This window comes from Lolium rigidum, chromosome 1 (genome assembly GCF_022539505.1).
Source record: "Lolium rigidum isolate FL_2022 chromosome 1, APGP_CSIRO_Lrig_0.1, whole genome shotgun sequence".
Taxonomy (NCBI): domain Eukaryota; kingdom Viridiplantae; phylum Streptophyta; class Magnoliopsida; order Poales; family Poaceae; genus Lolium; species Lolium rigidum.
In genome coordinates, this window is record NC_061508.1 from 350,785,107 (window position 1) to 350,792,859 (window position 7,753).

A 7,753-nucleotide genomic window follows, 5' to 3' on the forward strand; every position below is an offset into this window, starting at 1 on the left:
AGGCACCAAGGCCCTTGATTGCTTTTCCAGTTCTCTTTCCAGGGTGCTTTGTGTAATTTGTAGGGTCTCTTCTTCAAATAGTTGGACCTTACTGTAATTTGTCCATGCCATGAGTGCTTCAATGAAAATTGCTCCGCTGGGATCGTTGACCCCGTCTTGTGTTAAAAAAAAAATCAGTTCATACGCCTCGCGTGGCACCGCGGCAGGGATTTTCTACGTGGAACGGCTGCCGCGGCAGGGTTCGCGATGCATAGGGGCAGGTGCGAGCTGTCTTTGCGCCTCGCCGGCCTTCCGTCTCAGAAGCTCCGCTGCATCCGCCAACCAGCGAACACGTACTTGTGTTCATCTCCGTATCAACCTTCGCACGCATAGATACTGATGGAGACAGATACTCTAATTAGTTGTACGAAATGTAAAGTTGGTCGAACGCGGAAACCATGTACTCCGATTAATCCGCATGAATACATGTGTGTTGACCCCCTAGCGGTATGCACGTATTCCACGCACGCCAACAGTGATGACCGGTGAGGATGCTGGTCGGCTCGCTCGTCCAGTCCACCACGTGCTGGCAAGCTCATCAAATATTTCATTTCATTGAGAAAATAGCATATCACACCACTTATTGGCGTCTTTTTTGCATAGAATCACAAACAGTGGTTTGTTTTTGCAAGGAACACCACACTTTGTTGCAATTATTTACATACAACCCATAATCAGTAACTAACACAATTGATGGCCAGTTAATCAGTCCCGTTGTCAGCATTCCAGTGTGGTAACTCCTCTTCATTGTCTCATCCCTACTAGGCGGAGGTGGCCACCCTAGAGATAGCCGGTGGGGGGCCTTCGAGAAATCCACACAACCTGCAACGCGAGGAAGTCCATCAGTCCCAGCCAGAATACCCTCGGGCTCCTCGTGCGTGCGGGCGCACCGCCGTCAGCATCAATGTTCAGAATTGGAAAAGGTTTAAATGTTGATAAAAAGTTCAAATTTTTGAAAAACTTTAGATTTTAAAAATGTTAAGATTACCAAAAATATTCAAATTTTCAAAACTTATCACTAAAAAAGTAAATTCTAAAAAAATAGAATTGCAAGGTTCCAAATTTTACATTTATTCAAATTAAAAAATGTTCATAGTTTAACTTTTGTTCAGACCCGGTCACCCGTCGCCATCCCTATATGCCGACCATGTTGGCGCATGCATCGGTCGCACACCCCCACACGCTGTGTGGGTCGACCCCGTTAGGCATTTTTTCTGTTCTTTCTCTTTTTCCTATTCTTTTCTATTTCCTTTTTTGAACAATTTTGAACGATTTTCAAGCAGATTTTGAAATATTTTCGAATTTTTTTGAACGATTTTCAAATTTTAAATAAATTTATAATTTTGAACGATTTTCAAATTTTAAATAAATTTATAATTTTGAACGATTTTCAAATTTTAAACAAATTTAAAAGCGTACATTTCTAAAATCTATATACATAAAATTTTAAATAATTTTGAAAACATTAAAAGAAACAGAAAAACATTAGTTTTAAAAAACAGAACTGTAAACAAAACAAATAAAGAATAAAAAAGAATAAAAGAACTGATGGGTTGCGGCCCAATTAATAGCCGCCGGGTCGGAGGGGTGTGCGGCACACATCCGTGCCCGACTCGGTCGGCATATAGCAGTTCCCCCTAATGGCGCTATACTTGAGCGCCCGTCCAAACTAACGACGTACTATAGAGAGGAATTGCCATGCTGGACCACCTGACAGTAAACCCAACTAACTAATTGGCTATCAAGCTGCTTAATTACTTTTATGTGTTCTATACAAACAATTATAGCAAAATGTGGTGTTCCTTGCAACAACAAACCTCTGTTGCGGTTCTTTGCAAAAAATACATCAACAAGTGGTGTGATCTGCAATTTTCTCCATTTCATTTGTTCAGTTGACCCCGCGACCAATCATTGTTTTTCCGGTGGCATATGCATCCACGAGTAATAGTCCTCTATTTTCGAATACAAAAAAAACATATATGCAAGATTAAAAAAACTGCTTTTTTTCTAGACGTGGCAAATGTTGTATATTACAAACGTGCAAAATCTTAACATGAAATTTTTATTATTTTAGCCTACACAAAAGTGATAAAATCTGACAAATTATATAACTATAAAATATGCACTATTCACTATACTTAGATCCAAACTTCTGCCATCGTCAGAAAAAAGATCCAACTTCTATCATTTTTGTGTAGCCTAGAATATAAAGTAATTCATATTGAGATTTTACAAGCTTGTACTATACATCATTGGCTACATCTAAGGTTTTTTTTTCAGATTTTCTTTTTTTGAAATGGGCACGTATGATTTTCAACCTTTTGGAAGTAAAGGGTTACATGTGGCTGGGCCTACATTTGGAGTTTCCCGCTATAAGAGATGATATTTTAGTAAAAACTATAGAGGACTGATGTGAACTTATTCGCTAACCTACTTGTATGACGCATTTCCCATTCACCAACAGTTCAATTCATATTCCTGAAATTTCTATAAATATGCTTAGCTAATAATACACTAGAATGACTACCAATATATTTGGTGACATTTATGCTTTAATGATATTTTTCATCATATTTTAGGATATTGAAAATATATACACGAACAAACCTACATGCACACAAATAAATATGTATGCACTATATGATTTATGCAACCGTTAAACGTTATCTCAAGGAGAACTTCTATTACAGCATACACTTTAAATTTAACACAACCAAATTTTGTTGCGATATACATAATATGTATAACGAATTACACTTTCGCTAATATTTCGCAATGTTCTTATGGGTTAACCATGTCATGTAAATAATACATGTTACGACCATCGTTTGATGCATATAATTATGCAGAAGTACAAAAGTTTAATATAAAATATAATTTTTTAATTTACCATAGGTCCAAAATACAAGTTGAGTATCGAGATCTGTGCAATTAAAATTAGGAATGACATGTTTGAGTGGTAAACGTGTCCATCAATGTACCTAATGTGGCTCCGTTCACAGATCAGATTCCGAAATTCCAATTGTGTTTCCACTATCCTAGTCCGTCTGACATGCTACGGTTTTTTGGAAGGCCATGGCCCACAACTGCATTAGGGCTATTTTATTAGTATCCATCGACAATGAAAAGCTGGTGCTCCTATTGCTCTTTCTGTTCGGGACCGTGTCGGAATGGCACATGCGGACAATACATTCAAACAAGGAAAACATAACAAAGAAGGATGTCAGTATACATACCAATAATAAGAACATAAATATGACAACAAACAAGGAAAATAGGCAAACATTGTACCAATAGTTGAACTATATGCAACAACAACATAAACATGTGAGATAGAATGAGCAACGGGGCTAGAGCTGCTAGAACATCATTAAAACAATTGTCAATATACATTCAAATCATAGAAATATGTAAGCAAGATAGTAAACAAGAAGCAGCCAAACACTTCTTACACCGGAAGGAGAGGTTGAAGGGACGGAGGCCCCTGACACGGGTGTTAGGCTCACTTATTTGCTTCTTTGTTTTACGGTATTGGTATTGAGACATATATAATCAATCCGCTGATTCGACACGAGGGTATGACTCTTACGGACATACGTGGAAAGCTGGTTGTTCTAATTTGCTAGCCCTCTTTGGTTTTAGGACAGTGACCCCTCCGGCTGGTCCCTAAGCTGAATCCCATATGAAAATTCGGTAGATGTAGCACTGCTCAGCAATATATATTACGGGATTCATATGTGATTATATTCTTGTCACATGTACTATCGTTCACGTTGTGTCGCACTTCCTTATTACACACAACGGGAAGCTGGGAACCATTCACACAACCCAATGCAACGGATTTCTCTGATCAACGTGCATTCTTCTTCAATTTAAGCCAGGCTAAAGGGATGCACGCTCAGCCCTCATTGGACAACATGTTTTGGCCATCCAATCTTCGCTTCTGAGTGATTTCGCGCCGTTCATTTGGATAAGTAGGTTGAATTTTGGTTACATCAGCGTCATCTCTGTGACTAATATTAGGTCGTCAATACAATGCCTACAATTAATGTAGCAACATAGTAGATAGCCTTGGGCATGCAGATGGATGGTGATTAGCAAGCAGAAGGTAGCCCATTAGAAGCGCAGGGAAATATGCAACCGCAATGTCCTTTGACCACGGACCCTGCAATCCTGTCATGTGACGCTCAGATCATGTCCAACAGATTCTCCTTTTCCTTTCTCCTCTAATAATTCAGCTGATATATGGATGGCACCATGCAAAGAACTCGGAGTGGTTTGGTCCTAAGGGCATCTCCAACCGCGCGACCCAAACGGACGCGCTGGGCCGTCCGTTTTGGGCCGTTTGGGTCGCCGCCCGGACACGCGGACAGCGGCCCGCGTCCGCGTGTCCGTTTGGGTCGCGCGCTGCGCTCCAACGCGCGGACGCATCGCAAATTGGAGAAACACGAAAACAAATTTAAAAGGGCAAATTTAAACGATATTTGATTAAACATATGCCCTATTTTGGGCAAATTTAGTACATAGCCCTATTTTGGGCAAATAAAACTAACAAAAGAAGCCCCTATATGGGCTTTTAAATTTAAACTAAAATATAAACATAAAATTAAAAACCCTCTAGGGTTTGGTCGGCGGCGCGGTGGCCGCCGGTGCGCCGCCTAGCCCCCGTGGGCGTCGTCGGCGACGTCGTCGAGGTCCCCGGGCGGCGAGGCACCGTTGTGGCTCGACCGCGCCGGGGACTCCGGCCGTGGAGACCACGGAGGCCTCCTCCCACGGCGAGTGGGGGTCCGGAGCCACCCGCGCCGCCCGGGAGGCGCCGCCGCCTCTCCGCCGCCGGCGCCGCCCGGCCTCCTGCCGCCGAGTCCTCCGGCGGCGGCACCTCTCCTCTTGGCGGCGCCGCTGCTCGGCGGCGCGGCGCCCGGCCTCCTCCCGCCGCGCCGTCTGCTCCTCCTCCTCCCGTCGCGCCTGGAGGGCTCGGTCGCATCGGCGCCCAGTCCTCCGCGTCCTCCACCTCCCGCCGCGCCGCCTCCTCCATTTCGGAGGTGCGAATGGCCGCATGGAGTTGCGGCCATTTCGCCTCCTCCTCCGCCGCCGAGACGATGAGGGCGGCGAGCAGGTCCGGGTCCTCCTCCGAGGACTCGGGCTTGGGCTCGAGCGCGAGCGGCGGCGGTTGCGGCAATGCCGCGCCGCGGCGAGCGGCCTCTCCGATGTGGAGGCCGCCTCGTCGCAGCGCCGGCGGCCGACGCCGACCGCTCGCCGGCCTCGTCGTCGTTCGCTCCGGGAGCGAACCGTCGCTCGGGGCCATGGCGGCGGTTTTTGCTCGGGGAGTGGAGTGGGGACCGGAGTGGAGGGCCGGATCCCCTCCAATCCCCATTTAATAGACTCCCCGGTCACCGACAGGTGGGCCCAAGGGAGACGAGGCGACCGAAGCACGCGGACGCGAGCGGACGGCGCGTGCCATCCGCGGCCACGCAAACCTAGCCCAGATTTGGGCCGGGTTTGCGTCGTTCCGGACGCCGCGGCCGTCCGCTTTTGCGGTGCGTCCCCGCGTTGGGCCGCGGTTTTGTCCGTTTCGACCCATCCGGACGCGCGGGCGCGGGATGGGTCGCCCCGTTGGAGATGCCCTAAGTAGCCTTCATCCTTCGAACTAGCGCGAGTTCCGGCATGCCAACGAGCAACATCTCGGGAAAGGATTCATGGTCGAAGGCCCATTTGGGGCAGAACCAAATGAGGACATGACACATGGTTAAACGCCCACTTGGAGCTCGACCCCATGAAGACCCGTTGCTGTCCATTTCTATTCTAAAAGGCTGCTGCGCTACCCGGCCAGCCAGGCCACCCAAAGGGGCAAACTCTGGTTGATCGTTGGATGCAATGAACTCCAATCCCGCTTTACACTGCAGCCATCCAATCGGTGAATTCTTTTCTCACTTGCTGAGCTTCTCACTGAGTCGATGACGCCTGGGGCCAGCTACGTGCAGGGGCCAACGGTTAGAGACAGCCACATACACTCGTGTCCACAAAGGTCGATGTGCCCGGTGACTTTTCCACACAATGGATTTAAATCCATGAGGAAGTGAGCCGTTGCTCCCCGCGGTGCGACTCGGATGTGCATGTCCATGTATACACCACATGAAATGGAATCAAGTGCACTCAAAATTAATATACCAAATAATCAAATCATATCTATGCAAAGTAGGATCGGTGATTGCTACAAGAGATACTATTTCAATAAATATTGGAGCAGATGCACTGTTGTGAACTAATAGGAAAACCTGCATGTAAGACACATTTGCTTATTCGCCAATGGTTCAAATTATGCTCTAGAAATTTCTACAAAATGCTTAACCAATAATACACTAGAAACACTACCAACATATTTGTCCAAAAGTACGATTTAATGATTTTTATGATAATATATTAGGATATTAAAAATATATACACGAACAAACATGCATGCACACAAATAAAAATATATACACTATACAATTCGTGCAACCACTAAAATTGTCTCAAGAAGAACTTTTATTTACAACATACAATTTCAATTTAGCATTGATATTGTATAGCAAATAACACTTTAACTGGTATTATGAAATGTTGTTATGGGTTAACCATGTCATCGAAATAATTAAAAAAACATACTCTGTAAACTATAGTTTGATAAAAAGAATTTAATATAAGTATACAAGTTTAGTATAAAATATAAGTTTTTTAATTCTCCCTAGGTATAGCTATCGATACTATATTAAACCAAAAGCAAATGAACTCAAGGGGCACAAATGAGAGTGATACATTGTATTGTGTCTATGTTGCGATTGGACAAAAACGCTCGACTGTGGATTGATTGTTGTGAGTGATTTTACTACCCTTGCAGACTTAGCAGGTAATGAAGACTAGAGAGCAGTGATTCCTCGAATGGAAGTGCTGCTCGAGACGTGTCTTTGCGCACGACAGAGAGGAACAACCGCTGCGGCAGGATTTTCAACGTGCAACAAACGGCCGATTAATGCGCATGCGTGCTGACCATGTCCTAGCGCGCGTGCGTGTAACAAAGTCCAGAAGGCGGATGCTGGATTGAATCATGCTTGAAGCAAGGAAGCTAGCTAGAGATGCCGGTGAAGATCGATGCTGGTCGGCTCGCCCAAACCAGGTGCTCGCAAAATCAACAAATAATACACTGCTTCCTTCAGTTGAGACTCCGAGTCGAGATCGAGCATTGTTTCCCTGTTGCATAGCATCCACTTGGCCGCTCGCAAAACTGAACAAGCGAGCATGGATAAAAGGGTTTCTCTTCTGTGGTTTACATCGTCTACATGAAACAAATTGAACATGTTGTGCTATGAGTCTATTTAAAAATGTATCACCCGTTCGGAAACAATTAACTTCACTTTGTATATAGATATGGCGCGCCTAGATATATCTATACGTATGTAGATAAAGCCGAGTTACTTATTTTCAAATGGAGGGGGGGGGGAGAGAAATTAAGAAATGTTGTGATTGATGTTTGCTGAGAATAAAAGTGTGTTACCTGGCTAAAAAAAAGAGTCATTTCGAACTTCCATGACATGTCATTGTCGTTGCCTAATCGACGGTACCTCGGAGGAGGGATCCTCACGAGGGGGAGAAGAAGTAGGGGCCATAGGGCGGAGTGCACACGGGACGGTGGTACGCGAGTTACCCAGCTTCGGAACACCTGCACGATGACGGGGCC